At 37.8% G+C, this 17,981-nt stretch overlaps 1 protein-coding gene across 1 annotated transcript in view; it reads right to left on the reverse strand.

The window, feature by feature from the left end:
* LOC127210655 (transmembrane protease serine 11F) overlaps positions 1–17,981 on the reverse strand; it is a 79,289-nt gene that overhangs the window by 35,422 nt on the left and 25,886 nt on the right. The gene's annotated exons all lie outside the window — the stretch shown is intronic.

The following is a 17,981-nucleotide window of genomic DNA, read 5'->3' on the forward strand; positions in this document are numbered from 1 at the left end:
GACACAAATTTGCACAGTTCTATCAGTTGTAAAAAAAAAAACTTTAAAAAAAATAATCTTAAGAAACTTTCAATGTTTTTTTTTTTTTTTTTTTTTTTTTTTTAAAGTAACCATATGGGCTGGAGAGAAAGCTCTCTGGTTAAGAACATTTGCTGCTCTTCCAGAGGGACTGTATTTGATTTCCAGACTCAACATTGTAACCCACAACCATCTGCAGCTGCTGCAGGTCCTCTTCTGGCCTGTGTAGGTATTGCATGCATGTGGCGTGAAGAGATACATGTAAGCAAAACACCCATGTGCATAAATAAAATTAAATTAAAATAGTTTTTAAAAAGTAACAGCACCACTTATCAGACATCCCGTGGGTTCTTTGTATTTTATCGACATTCCCAGCCAAACCTCAGAGCTTGTGAGTTGTACTTAATTGCGCTTTGGAACTCAGGTGCCTATGACTTTTCACACTGACTTGTCCCAGATTCCCCAGCGCACTGCTTTTGTAAGGAGCAGAACATCATTTAGAGCATTTTTCCAACGCAAAAGTTGTTACTTACCTAATTTATGAATTCCAAAACAGCATTCAGTGCTACGGTTTTTGTATTTTTATAAAAACATTTCATTTTATTTGACGAATAGGAATTGAAAATGTTCACTTAAGTTATTTCCTATGACATTAAAGTGCTTTGCAAACCACTGCATTTTCCTAAAGATTTTTATGTGTGCCCTGCCTTTAGGATGCTCATACTTCACGTAGGGGAGAGAGACATGGAAACACGTTGTTGCGATTTGGTAATAAAATGTTTATATAAGAAGTAATTAAGCGTTTGCAGGGAAATGACAGAGATTTTTATCAAGAAGGCTATATTATTTTTTGTGAATGTTTCTTATTTTTTTTTTTTTATCAGGACAGGCACTCACTACATAGCCTGACTTACTGGGAACTCGCTGTGTAGACAAAGCAGGCTTCCAACCCACAGATCTCCCTTCCACCTACAGGTTGATTGCTGACTGTGCCTTGAGAGTTCTGGGATTTAAGGGGAGTGTCGCTGTGCCAAGCTTAGGCTACACTATTAAAATCTTTGAGGAATGAAAACTTACTAGATATTTTTAAAAGGAAGAAAAAGCACAGAGTAAAAAGAATGTGAAAGAGAGTAATTAAAAGGGTGAGGTGTGAGAAAGTGCTCACTACCAATAATGAGTATCATTATTAAAATTATGAATAAAATTGTAATTTTTCGCCAAAACCACTTGTGTGTGCAGACAGGATGTCTTTCTCAATCCTACAGTCCTAAAAGAAAACACAACAGAATAAATTGGTGCAAACTCATGAGTATGAGAATGTTTATAATCCCAAGGAGAGTTGGAAATTTTCCTGCAGGAGCTGGGTGTTCAAATTTTTAATTAGGTAGTAAATATAGGATAAATCACACAGGTGTAAGTAGGAATAGGGATTAGGCAAGACATGGACAGGTATGTCAGGATGGAGATCCTGTTGAAGATCCGAGACAGACGGCAAATGCCTGGGTTGAGGTTCCAGCGTGGGACGGAAAGGAAAACACAACTCCAACTCTAATCCCTAGCCTTACTGAGCCATTGATTGGGTGTGGGACAATGAAATGATTAGCAGCACTGTGGATGGCAGGGCAAATTATCGTGCCTCCAGGAAAGATGAGGACAATCAAAGGAAAAGAAGAAAGCGCTTCCAAGTAGGTATCAATAGTGCTACTGTAATGCTTAGGGCCGAGCCAGCTGAGTTCACTGCTGCAGGGCAAAAGAAAGTGGAACATCCTTCGAGGCTGCTGTCTCTTACAGCCCTACAAGAGACTTTCACAATCCTCATAGGCCTTGAGGCCAGTTCAGGAAGTTGCCTGAGAGCCATGCAATACACTTCTCCAGAGAAGTGTTGTATCTCCCAGTTTTATAGGACTCAAAGTACTACATAAAGACCACCCTGTTGAAAATGTAGTACATAACAGAGTATAAACTTCCATAAAGGCTAGTAGTAACTATCTCTCAATCTATGTGTCTGCATACTCCCTTCCTTCATACACACAAAATGTAGAAAAATCAAACTCAACTTGACCCAAGAGCAAAACCTTGATACTGACCCCCAACCATGCACAGGCCTCTTGAATCCAAAGAATGAACAGTTCATCACAAGAGGAAGGATGTCCTCAAGATCAAGGAAATTGGCATGCCTACTCTATTGGGAAGACCTGAGGACCAGCCAGCCACCAACACCCCACCCCTAATCCTACCACGCCACCACTAGTGGAGTGCATGACTCCAAGAACTTGAGAGCTGGTCCACTAGGCAGTGCACACCTCCAGCAAAGCCACACCATTGCCTCCACAAAAGCCTGTGGTATATCTCGCCAAGGCCCTTTCAGTCACACTAAATATGATTATATCTTTAAAAATGTCCCATGGCAGGGCATTCCAGTACTCACCAGAACAAGGTGAACGCACCTTGCCCAATCAACACCTATATCACACTGGAAGAAAATATATTCCCCTTTAAAGATCCTCCATGAAATTGAAAGAAGTGGCTATTTCACTTCATAGATGTCGATATACAGACTCAAGAAGGCCTCCAAGGAAACACAACAATGTTCTAGTAATAGTTTCCAATGGTAGATAAATCTATAGAGTGCTGAAAAGAAAATTCAAATCAAATTTGAGGGAAACAACAAGAAATAAGAGACTACAAATTAACAATTAAACAGTAACAGTAAAATAATGATATGAATGAGTTCAATATATGCATGCAAATTATTATAGATAATATAATATGCAAATATATAATATGCTGGTCTTTCAATGTCTGTAAAGAATTGTGTAGGTATTCTGAAAGTGGTTGCATTGCATCTTTTGCTTTGGTAAGATGGACATCTTTACTGTGTTGATCCTCCCAATTCAAGAGCATGGGCGATCTTTCTCCATCTTCTGATACCTTCTTCAATTTCTTTCTTCCAAGACTTGAAAGGTTTTTGTTTCATATACATCTTTCACTTGCTTGGTTAGATTTATACCAAGATACTTTATATTATCTGGGTTATTGTGATAGTTTCACCTGAAGGATATGGAAATAAGCTATTCCATATATATATATATATGCATACATATGTACATATATACATATGAGGGAGATTGTTTCCTTATTATATTTTAATTATACTGGAGAATAAAAATATAAGATATTTCAAGAATTTGGACATATTAATTTCATAAATTTTCTGAAATTTCTTTTTAAGCCTTTAAAGCTGCAAAGATCTGGTACTGCATCCTTGCTAGCTGACTTTTCAATCACCAGGAGCATTTCAGAGGAGGCAGAATCTGCCCCTCTAGTATGACATGCCAGAGGGACAGGTTCAGCTCTTACAGTGGCTCCATTGGCAAATATATTTGATAATTTAATTAACTTTGGATACATAGAAGGAACATTTGCGTGGCTTCCCTATATCCTTCAATATTGGTCAAGCACTTCAAAACTACTTTATATTCTAGATTAGTATTTGGGCTCAATTATAATTGTCATGGTTTTTGGTTTGGTTGGTTGGTTTGGTTTGGTTTGGTTTTGGGGTTTTTGGAGGGGGGGTATTTCCCTCAAGAAGACTCATATGTCTCCTCAAAAAAAAAAAAAAGGTTGAGAAAAGAGTATGTTCAATGTTCCATATAGGATGTAACAGAAAGAAAAAAGAAACTCAGTACCAGACACAAGAAACTCCCCTTTGAGCTCTTGGTCAGCAGAATGCAAGATTCCCAAACGACACATGTGGTTGTTGTTGCCTTTATTTCTCCCCCAAAAGTTGTGGGCAAGTCCCTACGGCTGAAGATCGCATGTGCCTTGAACACAAGACTCACAGGAATCCATCTGAAACCGACCCCAAAACCTTTTCCCTGGAGACTAGCTTCCAGGGGTGCTGTGCTAGCTGCCAAGGAAGGAAAGCAACTGATCATCTTGACCAGCTGTAATGCCCATGAGCTATAGCAACAACCAGCATGGAGTGATATCCCTACAGATGAAACAGTGAGATATATTGGCGGTTAACTAACAGCTGCCTAATTGGACTTAATACTTGCTCAGCAAGAGGGAAAGCATGCCTGCTAATAACTAACTATCCAATTATCCAAGGTTAGTGAGGTCATGGAACTTAAAGAAGCATCTAGCACTGGCACTTGGCTAGACTAATATAATGCCCAATTTTAGTCTTAATACTTACCCTTATTCCTAAAGGTAAGTGTAGCTCTCGCCCTTCATCAAAGAAGCTTTTCTGTACAGAAGATAGAAACCACTATAGAAATCCACAGCTGGTCAAAATGCAGAGAACAACTGACTGTACATTACCAACCCCCAGTTGATATATCTGTAGCACATCTAAGGCTCAGGGAACACCATAAAGGATGAGCGTAAAGGATGTAGCACCCAGCGAACAGGAAGTCTGTAGCAATGCTGTATCTCCTAGCATGACAGGGGAGCCACACCCATGTTATATCTACGAGTATGACCGCCTAAACAAAATCTAAACCATAACAACACCAACTGACATGCCTATGTGAATGAGGGAAATGTCATAAAGTTCAGACCCTAGAGGAAGAGCCACAGGTAATTAATGACTGGTGTGTGTGCAAGGGTGTGTGTGTGTGTGTATGACAATACTAATTAAAGAATAAAGGGCAATGAATCTGAGGAGGAGTTGAGTGGGAGACATGAAAAAAACTAAAGGAAGCAGAGGAAGGGTGAATGTGGGAAGCCAGGAATGTAGGAGGCAGAAGAAATGCTGAGTGAATGTGTGAGTCACGGATTAGACCCCAGTGAATACATGTTGTTGGTCTGCAACAGGCATAGCATGCACCCCAATGCCTCTGGCCCAAGAAAATGGTAAAGTCTTCCCCGAGCGAGGAAAAGAGGCACAGCACTGCCTTCTTCTGGTCCAAGTCTGAGTGTTTTCATAGGAATGTTGACAGTGTGTGCAGAATAATCAACTGCAGCTTCCTTCTCTGAGATCACTGAAGCCTGAGATTGTGCCTCTGCCTCCCTGTTCAGCTGTATACAATAAAACTCCTTTTTCAGTTCAGATGTGTAAAATAAATGTGCTGGGTTTCCAGGTTGCTATTATTGATGGTGTGTATCCATCAAGGCCCTGACACAAATCCCAGCTTTTCTATTCTTATGTTTCTGTCTCTTGTCCTTTCTTCATTCCCCTGTGGATCCAGCGAGATTTTCAGGACCAAGCTATGAAGGATGCAGCAGGAAAAGTAAAGTAATCATTTTAATTTAAAAAAAAAATCAAAATTAAGAAATACACATTGAGAACAGAACATGTCAAAGAGTTAAATTATCTCATTCAGTAAGTATATATTCATTAAATATCTGATGTGTTCCAGACACTATTTTAGGTGCAAGAGATATAGCATTAATACATATAGCAAGTCTTCCCTCACAGTTTTCAGTGGGAAACAAAGACATAGTGGGCAATAGACACATTTATACACCAAGTAAAATACCACGGAAGAAGGCCAAGTTAGCAGAGTGTAAGGGAGGTGGTTGGATCGCATTGAACAGGAGAGGACATTTGAATGAACAAAGGAAGACATAAATAAAGAGAAGACTAGAAACACATAGATATCTAAGGTTCTTTCTTCAGTCAACAAAGAGGAATGATGAGCCTAAGGAGCTTAAAGTAGGAGCAGTGATGCAGTATTTTCAGAAAACAGAAGTTCAGTGTGACAGTATATAGTCCATCCATAGGGAAAAGAAGATAATATGGCCATAGAAATTTACAAAACAGATTATAGTCTGTAGCCCAGAAGGTCACAGTACAGACTCCTTGTAATTCTCTGTAAGAAGGAAACCCATTACGGACTTTCAATATGTGGGCTGTAATCATTCTTTTTTAAAAGGCTCGCCTTCTCCAGAATGCAGTGGGCCAAGGCAGGATGCGGTGAGTGTAAGCAGCAGACTGTCGAGAGAACCATATTAGTAACTCAGGTGAGAGATAATGTTGGCGTGAACTTGGACATAACCTAGTCAGACAAAAATATGTGCTTGGATTCATACTATCTTTTGAAGTCATCACTGATGGAATTGTCAGAAAGAAAGCAGGAGTTGAAGGGGATTCTAAGATCCCAGACAAGTTATGCAATCCCAAGTTGTCAGCTATTAACACATTTAAATCTCAGCAACAGTAAATACACAAAAGCATGTACACACACACACACACACACACACACACACACACACACACACACACACACACACACACACACACACACACAGGCACGATGACCAATTAGGAGGGAGTGCGGGACAGGAGAGGAGCTAGAAGAGGCAAAAGGGAGAGAAAAGGGTGGAAATGAAGTAACTACAGTAGAGATATATGAAATTCTTCTAAAAACTTAATTATGAAAAGGATGTTAACCTGGACAAAGAAATTCGTGGTAATCCAATTGCTTTAACATACTATGAGCAGAATAAAATTTATTTTTAAAAATGTTTATATGGAATGCCCTGCACTGTTGTAGGCAGATTATTCACTAACAAACAAACTAAAGTTCTTAATGTCAAATAGGTTAAAATATTCTGTTTATTTACCTTTCTTCTACCAGTCTGTCAGGAGGTTGCATCTCTCTACTGTCACAAGGAAATGCTAGGGAAATATTGATGAAGTATTTCCCACAAATCTTTTGTAAGTTGATAAATGTAGATAAGAATTACATAGGAGATGATTTTCAATTAAAAAGCCACATCTCTCTGAGAACATAAAACCTTCTGCTATTTCTCCACAGTTGAGTGGAGAGTGGGGTCTGACTTTCACACGAACTCTGGTGCCCCATATTTGACCACGTCCCCTGGATAGAGAGACCTGGTGGCACTCAGAGGAGGGATAGCAGGCTACAGAGAAGAGACTTGATACCCTATGAGCATATACAGGGGGAGGAGGACCCCCTCAGTCACAGTCATAGGGGAGGGGAATGGGGTGAAAGCAGGAGGGAGGGAGGAACAGGAGTATACAAGGGACGGAGTAACCATTGAGATGTAATATGAATAAATTAATAAAATAAATAAATAAATAACTTCTGCTATTGTTCATTGGGAATTGGGTTTGGCTTTGCTTTAAAATGAATCAGGTGGCAGCTATGAGCAGGTGATCTTTTTATAAAAGTGTCAAAAATAGGAGCTGGAAAAGAAATGTCACAGGAAAAATTGCATATATACCTGCAGAAGCACAACATTAAATACCTGTCTTGCATCCTAAACAAAAAAAATCAATTCAAAGTGGGCCAAAGTCTGTCCTTATTTGCCATCTATATATCAAGAAAAGCATCCAGTGTCTAAAATATATGAATAAATACAAAAAAGTTTGAAAAATTAAAAACCTAAAAATTACGATCAGTCAATGGGTCAATGATCTCAACAAGCTAGTTCTAAAAAAAAAAAAGGAAGGAAGGAAGAAAAAAGAAAGGCAAAAAAATTTATGAAAATGTTCAATGTCTCTAGCCATCACAGACACGATAACATTAAAACTATATTGAGATGTCATCTCACCCAACTCAAGATTGCCCACCATCAAAAAAATCAACCCAACACATTCTGATAAGAATGTAATGAAAGAATTGCTTTTAACCACCATAGGTGGAAGGGGCTTTTGTTGTTGTTGATGTTGTTGTTCTGTTTTGTTAATTTATAGAAGACTTTTATACATACATTCACGTAAATACACTAATGTAGAGATACATTAGGCATTAACTATCTGCTAGCTTTTGGATTCTAGTTTTAAGTTTTAACTAGTGTAGCCACTGTGGAAATTTATGTGAAAGCTTCTCAAAAAAGTAAAATTAGTACCACCGTATGACCCATCCACACTCCTGGCCACACACTCAAGGAGTCTACATTCTGCTATAGAGAAACTTGCACAACCATGTGGATAGCTGATTTTTTTTTCTTCCACAGTAGCAAGGAACTAGAGCCAGCCTAAATGTCCATCAACAGATAAATATCTAATGAAAATATGGTGCATATATACAGTGGCATTTCATTCTGCTATAAGGAAAGCTATAATTATCAATTTTGCAGGTAAGTGGACTGAATTAGAAACCATTAAGTAAGCTAACCCAGGTCCCCTCACATGAAATCAGCCTCTAATTGTAAAATATGTATAACCAGATGAGAATAAGCAATGTTAACAGCTAGAAAACTACAAAGGCGACCTTGTGATTAGAAGAAAAGAAAAAAAGCTTTAAAGAGGGAAATAGGAAGAGAATGAGGCCATGTGGAGGGGAATACTGGGTACAGAAGGATAGAGTGGGAAGAAGAAGAGGAGGGGAGGCAAGGAGTTGATGAGGAAACCAAGCAAAATGATGTATGTATGAAAAGCCCAAGGAGACCTATTATGAGACCCACAGCCTAACGAAAGGCCCAGCGGAGGGGTCAAGGACACCACAAGAAGACCTATAGAATAAACTAACCTGCTCCCATGGGAGCTCAACAGAGACTGAACCACCAACCAAAAAGCAAGCATTGGCTGGACCTAGACCCCTACACACAGTGTACAGGTGTGCAGCTTGGACCCCATGTGGGTCCCCTAGCAATGAGAGTAGTGGCTGTCTCTGACTCTGTCACCTGCCACTGGCTCCCTTCTCCCTAGCTGGGCTGCCTTGTCAGGCCCCAGTGGAAGAAAACATGCTTAGTGCTGCTGTGACTTGTGGTGCCAAGGTAGGTTGATACCCCAGGGGGGACTCCCCTTCACTAAAAATATGGAGAGGGGGGAGTGTGGAAAGAGTGAGCAGCCTGAGGGTGAGACTGGGAGGAGAGGAAGGAGGGGACTGCAATCAGGCTGTAAACAGATGAAATAAATAAATAAAAATCAACTAATTTTTTAAGTTAACAAAATGATGTCTCTCAAAATTAGAATCGGAGACAAAGACGTATCTCAAATAGATACGTGTGTTGTTTTGACTCAGCAAAGAGTCAATTACCAAGGATTTAAGAACAGATGAGAAGATACTTCGTTAGGTCTATTTAAACACTTTAATCATCCGTGACAAGGTTACTTAAATCTTTATGATCGTTCTTGCGTGACTTTCTCATTGTGCTTATTTTTGTTTATTTCTAGTGCTAATACATTGTCATAAGAAAATACAGCATGGCTAATTTGAATCTTCCAAACCTAATGATTCAGCTAAAAATCCCATCAAGACGAAGATTTAAATATTCAACTCTCTTTAACACTAAAGAGATGTAAATAACCAAATGTAAATTAAATGCAATATAGTCTTCTCTGCGCAGCATAAATATTCATCAGATGTTCTCACCACAGCAGCCCTGAGGGGGAAAGTCTTCCAGTGTCTTCCACATGTCCTGACATATTTGTATTCAAGCTGGAGCACAGATAAGCGTTAGAGATTCCGCTTGGCCACAATCCTCCCTGCTTCTTGCCAAGAAAGGCTTCATTTCTGGGCATGCGCACAAATAGGTCTCGCTCCTCATTAATTATGTCTCTTGCAGGGGTTAACTGAGGCTAGCAATCCCCCTTAGCACATAGGTGTACATACACGTAGCGACACACATGGAGATTGGCAAGATAACAGCAGCAGAAAAGTATGTGATATTCATTTCAAAGGCAATTTTGAATACTCAACGTGAAAAGTGAACGTCAGCAAAATCTGTAGGCGCTTGCTTACTAAGGCAGTGCAACACTGTAGCTTATTAAATCAGGCTTTTTTTTTTCTTTTTTTTCTTTCTTTTTCCATGAAAGTCCAATTTAAAAACCCCAGCTCCTGCTAATGTTGCTGAGGCTTTCCTTTGGATAAACTAAAGGTGTTTTTTGTTTGCTTTGTTTTTTAAGTTAAGTGGTTAATTGCCCCATATTCCTTCCCCCTCTCTCTCCCTTCCTTCTGGTAAAGCAATTAGTCTCAAATACCAGTGAGAGAAATAACATTCTAAGTACCAAAATTACACTCACAGATATTAGCTTAATGATATGATTCTGAGTGTGTGTATAATTACTTACTTATATGTACAGTCACAGAATAAAATATTTTAGAATTCAAGTTACCTTGTCTCCCAGTTACGCTTGCTTATTTATCAACTATTAAAGTGCTTAGGTCCCGGCCTTTGCATTGCAAATCTCTTCCTTTGTTCTGTTTTTCTGATTCTTTTGCTTTTTGAGACAAGATCCCATTGTGCAGCTCAGGATAACCTAAGACTTGTATATGCATGTATGAAATTGTCAAAGAAACAAATTTAACTAACAAAAGCCAAAAGGTGACCTATTTATCTATCTATTTAATTATATTGAAAATTGGTAGAAGAAGTGGAGGTCACTCATATCTTCCTATAACACAAAAATCTTATTAAGTTTAGGGTCAGGTATGGCTTCTCTAAAGACAAATAAAACAAGACATCCTAAAGAGCATCTCACGGACAAGAGCCAGGAAAAGCAGAAGCAGAGGCGCCAGCATGTGACAAAGGATCAACTCAGAATTTCATAAACTGAACTGCCACTGTGCAGAAAGCCTGCCAGGAAGGAGCTGTGCAAAATAATCCCAAAATATTCGGGTGTGAGCATTGAGCACAACCTCCTCAATCTATGAAATATCACAGCACAGTTAATCAAATACTAATAATGTACACATACTGGCCTATGTCAAATTTCTCCAAATATTTATTAAATCTAATAAATGTGAAAATGTTAGAAGAACTCAGTAATGCTAGAGCAGCTAAACAAAGATTATACAAATGGAGGAGACAGTTCCTGAGGTGGTTATACAAAGGCAGCTTGCATGTCGTTTTACTTCTATTCGGTCCTTCCCATTTGCTTCCTATAGTCCGCTATGCTGTAGCCCAGGATCGTGTGCTGCTTTCCTTTCCACGTATGGATGGCATTTACTTGTGATGCCTGGAGTTTAGACTTCTGCTTTTTAAATGCCTTTGTGTAGCCATCACATAGAAAATATTAGTGACTTGAAACACCCCAGCTCTGAATATGAATCACAGGGGACTCAGGTCCATAGTATTTTAAGGGTCATAGTGGAGAAAGTAAACATTTCACCTCCTTCCTACCTAAAGTAGAACCTCTAATGGGAAGGCCTATTGTTTTCTATCCTGTGCCTGGGGACAGGAGTACTCAAGTGGTACAGCAAAATGTAAGAGCAGCAGCGATCCTGATTTGATTCAGGGATGCTCTCATAGATTATTATTATTGTTGTTGTTGTTATTATTATTACTATCACTGTAGTTCTTAATTACTATGTGTCAGACATGGAGTTAGGCTCACCTTGTTTCTGGGAAATGCTACCAACTATGAAGCTGACTTGATAAAAACTATAACTAAAAATGTGAAACTACAGCAAAGTGCGTCTCAAGTCTCCTGTCTCCATATGATATGCGCAGCTGACTGGATCTGTATCTCTCATATCAACTCTTTCCATGTATTATTTTAAGTTGTGTGAAATAGTTCATTGTTCTCTTAGTAAAATATCTTTTAAAATAAAGTCCACATCTTACAACCAAAATTAATCAGTCTGACCTAAAATACAAGAAAAATTTACTATGAGAAATAAAATACTGTTGCCTACGACTTAGATTGGGAAATTTTCTCCAGAGACAACATAATCAAAATTGTCACTTTTTTTTTTGTTTTGTTTTTTGTTTTTTTTTTAATTGTCACTTATAAAGACTGCCAATCATGTTGTCTCCTGAAGAGTTTTTGTATGCTGTCCCTAAGACCATGAATATCTTGTTTCTACTCAAAGATGGGTACTACTAGTGGCAGTAAGCTCCAAGTTGAAACAAATACTGGCTCAGTTCTATTTTCCTATGTTAATCTATAATAAACTCTAAAGGGACTGGAATACTGCTATTCAGTCTCTGGCAAAATAAGTAAACACACACAAGCATACACATACCAACACATGCACATATGCAGATACACACATTTAAAATGCAATTATTCGGGGACTGACTCTGACATGAACTCTGGTGCCCCATATTTGACCACCTCCTCTGGGTGGGGAGGCCTCAGGGTACTCAAAGAAAGAATAAGCAGGCTACCAAGAGGAGACTTGATAGTCTATGATCATATAGAGAGGGAGGAGGTCTCCCTCAGTCATAGACCAAGGGGAAGGGAATAGGGTGAAAGCGGGAGGGAGGGAGGAACAGGAGGATAAAAGTGATGGGATAACAATTGAGTCGTAATCTGAATAAATTAATAAAAAATACTATGCCTACAAGCCAAGAAATGCAATTATTTTGAATGAGCAGTGGTGTTCTGCACTTAAATTTCTATATGGTCGTCTGCTAAAGAGATTCGTATTTTATTAGTATTTTGCAATCGAGTACAGAGGGAGGAGCTGTAATTAAGATATAAGTGCCCTAGATAAAGGAGATCAGCAGTGTTCTCATTTATAACTCACATAATCTGCATAATAAATAAACAAGATTAACATGTCCCAGAATTTCTCTGTCACATTGCTGAAATGTCATGTGAGAGATAATGAATAGTTTAGAAGGCTACATACAGAGACATCTAAGAGCTTGCCATTCTTGACATTTTTCTTTTAAAAATATGCCTTATTAAGTAACTCAAAAGTCATACAACTCAAACTAAATTTTATATTTAGAATTTCTTAAATTAGTTTTGGATTTCTGAGTATACATTAAGGGATTCATTAATACTTAATTGCCATGATAAAATTACCTAATCTATACAAATTATAGAAAATCATGCCATGTGGATCTGAAATAGCAATAAGGTAGTTGAATTTAGACTTCTGGATTTTTTTTTGAGGGGTGAAGTATTTGAGACATAGTTTCTCTGTGTAGCCTTGGCTGTCGTGGACTCACTTTGTAGACCAGGCTGGCTTTGAACTCACAGACATTAGCCTGCCTCTGCCTCTGCATCTGCCTCCCTGAGCGCTGGAACTAAAAGCATGCACAACCATGCCCAGATATGGAATTTAACTGTAATTTTCAAACTGTGTTTTTGCTGAAGAGTTACAATTAGATTTTATTCCTGTGAGAATGTCTTAAACTGGTTTTATATTCAGATAGGTCTGACATGTATTTCCATAGATAAATCAACTTGTGGTTTCTTCCACATTCTTTTGAAAATCTGTTAATCAACTTTTTATGTTTGGCTACAAATAAAGCTACAGTAAGTACAATAAAATACATTATTTCATAGTTACAGTAATATTAATTAATAGTGGCCTTTCATTAAGAGGATCATGAGATTTTTGGGTGCGGTAGCACATGTATGTAATCCCAGCGCTCAGGTAGGCAAAAGCAGGCTGATCTCTGTGAGTTCTAAGCCAGCCTGGTCTACAAAACGAGTCCAGGGCAGCCAGGGCTACCCTGAGAAACCCTGTCTCAGAAACCAAACCCAAACAAAACAACAACAACAACAAAAAAAAAAAACCCAGAATATCATGAGATTTTAAAACTAGCTTCCCTGTATTTTTTCCAATGCAGTATGCAGTTAAACATTACAAGTGCAGCATTAATTTTCTCAACACTACAATGTGAATCAGTGAAAATGCAGTTCTAATGACTTGATTCCATTCTAACTAATGTTTAAGGCAATTATTCCAGTGCACAAGCAACACACCACTCAAGCAGACAGTCCAGTTCTGGGCACTGAGAACAATGTAACGATGCCTTGTTTGTTGTATGAAATCACTGCCAAGAAGACACTCATGATAGCAGTGTGATTTCTTAGTAATTTAGCTAACTGGACATTTTAGTGATTCCTGAATTCTTCATTAGGTTTTTAAAAACCCTCTTTTTTTCTATGTGTCTGGGATGGAGGATGATGGTTAAGTTTGAACTGAGATGATTCTGCATCCCTAATTTCCTAAACATAGCAAAGAGCCATGTGTTATATGACGCCATATCTATGAATATTGTTTAATGTTTTCTTTTAAAAGGTTTTTTTTTTTTTTTTTTTTTTTTTTTTTTTTTGTCAATAGGAAAAAGATGGAGCAAAATGGGTTGAGGTTAAAACCAATAGATTTTTACGTAGTAGGAAATGCTAACTGAATGCTTGCTGTTATGATTGGGCCAAAGAGTGAAATACACTAGCAGTTCCTGAAATAGTTATCCTCAAAACAGTGACGGATGGAAGACACTGACTTAACTCTGTGTCCCCGCACCCCCCCTCAGGGGACACATTCTTTTGAGTTAACTTTGCAGAAAATGTTTCTGTTCACTCTGTTGAAGATGCTTGCCTCACTTAACCCCCCCGCCCGGCCCCACTCAACTGTAATGACACATTGGTTACTGTATTTTTAGCATGTGATATGGCATATAAGCTATGACAACAACACCTGATTATTCCTTTACCTATAAGGCAAATAAGCTATGGAAATAAAATTAATCGTTCTTTTCCCCCGTCAGAATGGTGGCAAAGAACATGAAAGCAATTGAAGATTAGGGTCAAAAATAAAGGTACAACCCAGACGCAAAGCTACCCGGAAGTAGGTTGATATGGAATGATGAATGACAGCAAAGGGAAGACAGGCAAGAAGGTCATGGACGGTGGGGCCGGAAATGCCACACTGATGTAGGAGAGAGGAGGCTTACAGTAATACTTTTCATGGAGTTTCGAGGCGGTATCTATGCTGACGCATCAGCCCTCAGCCCTCTCTTCAGGTTTGTGTATGTGACTGAAATACGTTCAGTGCAAAAGATGGGAGCCAGATAAACGACTCGACTCTTAATCTATTTTTAAAAAAACATTCATCATCAGGATAAAAGTGTTGCCGCCCCTTCTTCTTCTCCTCTCTTCTTTCCTTTCCTCCGGTCCCCTTTCTCCACCTCCGCTCCTCCTCTTTCCCTTTTCTCTCCACTTCTCATCCTCCTTTTTATTTTTGCCTTCTTTCAGTTTGTATTGCTTTTCTGGTGGCTTGATATTTGTGTTTAATCTACATCCTCTACCTGCTTATTCATCAGAGGGAAGGAGGGAGAAAGGAGAGAGAGGGGGGGGGGGAACACAAGAATCCACCAATGATGTTCTGAGTGAGGAGATATGAGTCAATGCAGTTGTTTGCCACCCAGTAGGTCAGAGTATTTGCTGGTTTTCCTTTTCCTTACAGTTCCTACGTGTATCTTGCACTCTCTTTTACAGTTTCTTTTTCTATTATTGGGCATTATTTCTTGCCAAAACGCTTTATCATATCTCGTTTATTGGCATGTATCTTCAACATTATTTTGCATAGCATTATCTAAGCCAACATTTTAAAAATAGCAGATAGCACTGAAACTACTTTGATGGTTAACTTTTTAAAGTTATGTATTCTGATGTTATATTAGACACTGTAAATATTACATTCCAAATAAAATAAAGCAAGACTAGGAAAACACTTAATAAATTTGAACTATAAGAAATTAGACCCAGCTATTCCACTCCTTGGAATATACCCAAAAGATGCTCCACCACACAACAATGACATATTCTCAATCATAGCTTATTCATAACAGCAAGAACCTGAAACAACCTAGATGTCCCTGAGCCGGAGAATGGATAAAGAAATTGTGGTACGTTTACACTATGGAATACTACTCAGCTATTAAAAACAAGGAAATCCTGAAATTTGCAGGCAAAAGGATGGAAATAGAAATGATCATCCTGAGTAAGTTAACACAGACCCAGGAAGATACACATGGCATATACTCACTTATAATTGGGCATTAGCCCAACAGGGATGTCCCATAAAAGTCTTCACTTAATCAGAGATTGGAATAGATACTGGGAGTTCCTGTTGGGACTCTAGGTGAGAGAGGTAAGGAAGAATGGGAAAATAGAAGAATCCAGAGGGCCCTAGAAACCTACAAGAAGACCATTAAGGCTGGGGATCTGGACCTAGATGGGTCAGCTCAAACTATTGTACCAGCTAAAGATAATGCGTACAGTAAATTTAGAAGCCCTATCCAGATCTAGGCAATGGACACCACATTTTCCACAATTGTGTGGAGAACAGAGACTGTCTCGGACATGAACTCTGGTGCCCCCTATTTGACCACTTTACCTTGGTGGGGAGACCTGCTGATACTCAGAGGAGGAGTAAACCGGCTACCAGGAACAGACCTGGTAGACTGTGATCTTACAGTAGGGGACAAGGTCCCTTCTTTCACAGACCAAGGGGAGGGGAGTAGGATGGAGGAGGTAGGGAGGGGGAATGGGAAGATACAAATGAGATGATAATAATTGAGATGTAATCTGAACAAATTACTTAAATAAAAATTAAAAAAAAAGAAATTGCTGCTATATAGTGATTTCAATCTACAAAGAGAGCAATGATTTTAATTTTCTTACCATCCTTAGTTTCACATTTTCTAATGTATTTTACTTCATTTTCATTTTATAATATAAAAGATATCCAAAATGTGGGCTGTTTTCTTACTTAATTCTTATGTCATATAAATTATTAACTATCTCAAAGTCACCTGTTTTCAAGTTTTAAGCAATAATAAGCATTTAATTATAACATTAAAATTCTGTGAAAAAGTAAAAGGTCTTGAATGTTAAACAGGGTATTTGTGATCAAGAGTCTATCATATACTAATTGAAACAATGTAATGTACAGAATCTGAAACAAGTTCAAATGCCTCTGATATAACCTTGAGTTCATGTTGAACTTGGATTGTGAAACTATTTCAAATGCAAAAAGTTCAGGATGTGTCACAATAAATAATTCAGTCTTAAAAATGACTATGTTTCAAAATTATTAAATTTTTCTACTTATTTTTAAATATCTTTATAGTACCATGACCTTAGGAGAACCTGTCCTGAATTATTCACTGACAAATACTATTCTTAAGAGTTACTGCAAGTGGCTGCCCTAAGCAATAGATTTTGGCTCAAATCCTGTTTCTACATTCTTTGTCTACATTTGTTGAATACCTCTAAAATTGAGTATTGTTTGAGCAAATATACAAACAATATCAATAGTTAAAGTTTTCAAAATACACTTCAAAACTTTGGTCTTGATTAATTTGCAAAATGAAAGTACATCATAGAACAGGGGTTCTCAACCTGTGGGTCACAACCATTTTGGGGGCTTCAAACAACCCTTCATAAAGTTGTATATCAGAAATCCTGCATATCAGGTATTTGTATTATAATTCATAACAGTAGCAAAATTACAATTATGAAGTAGCAACAAAAATAATTTTATGGTTGGGAGTCACCACAACAAGAGAAACTGTTAAAAGGGCTTAGCATTAGGAAGGTTGACAACCACTATCACAAAATATTAACATATAACCCAAAATTTGACCTTAGCAGGCAAATAAACAAAGTGAATTGAAATTATTTTCAAGGGAAAGAGTATACAACCCTCATCTCACATTTATTATGTTTTTGACTCACTTCTGTTTGTCTGGTTTTTTTTTTCATTTTTCCTCTTTAGTTCTGCAATACCAGAATATATATATGCATATATATAGTATGTATCTTCTTATTTTTATATAATCTTGTACTTATATGTATGTACATGTGATAGATATATACAGAATATGTGTGTAGATAATTTAAGTCACTATATAATGTGTGTATACTGTATTACTAGTATATTGTAATCAATATTTGTTGAATTAATGATAAATGAAACCAAAATCTAGTTAATCAACACTTATCTGATTCTTTCTTCTCTTCAATGATAAGTTCAAATGAGCAGAACATCCCAGGATTACTTAGAATAAATTATCTCTATTGTTAAGCCTTTTAACCTTCTGAATTTTTGTGTGTTGAGTATCTCATAAGCATTGTTAATAAGTTATGAGTCATAAACCTGAGAGTTTCATTTAGTCATAACCTTTCCTGTTTTCTCAGTAATTGTTCTTATCTTTAGTAATATGTAGTCATGAATAACTTACAAATTTTGAGGGTCTACAATGAGATAGGAAATACTTTTAGTACTAGAAATACAGAGAACATTTTGTTTACCAGAACAGACATGGTTGAAGTCAAGACTTCATTCGGC

This window comes from Acomys russatus, chromosome 28, assembly GCF_903995435.1.
Source record: "Acomys russatus chromosome 28, mAcoRus1.1, whole genome shotgun sequence".
Lineage (NCBI taxonomy): Eukaryota > Metazoa > Chordata > Mammalia > Rodentia > Muridae > Acomys > Acomys russatus.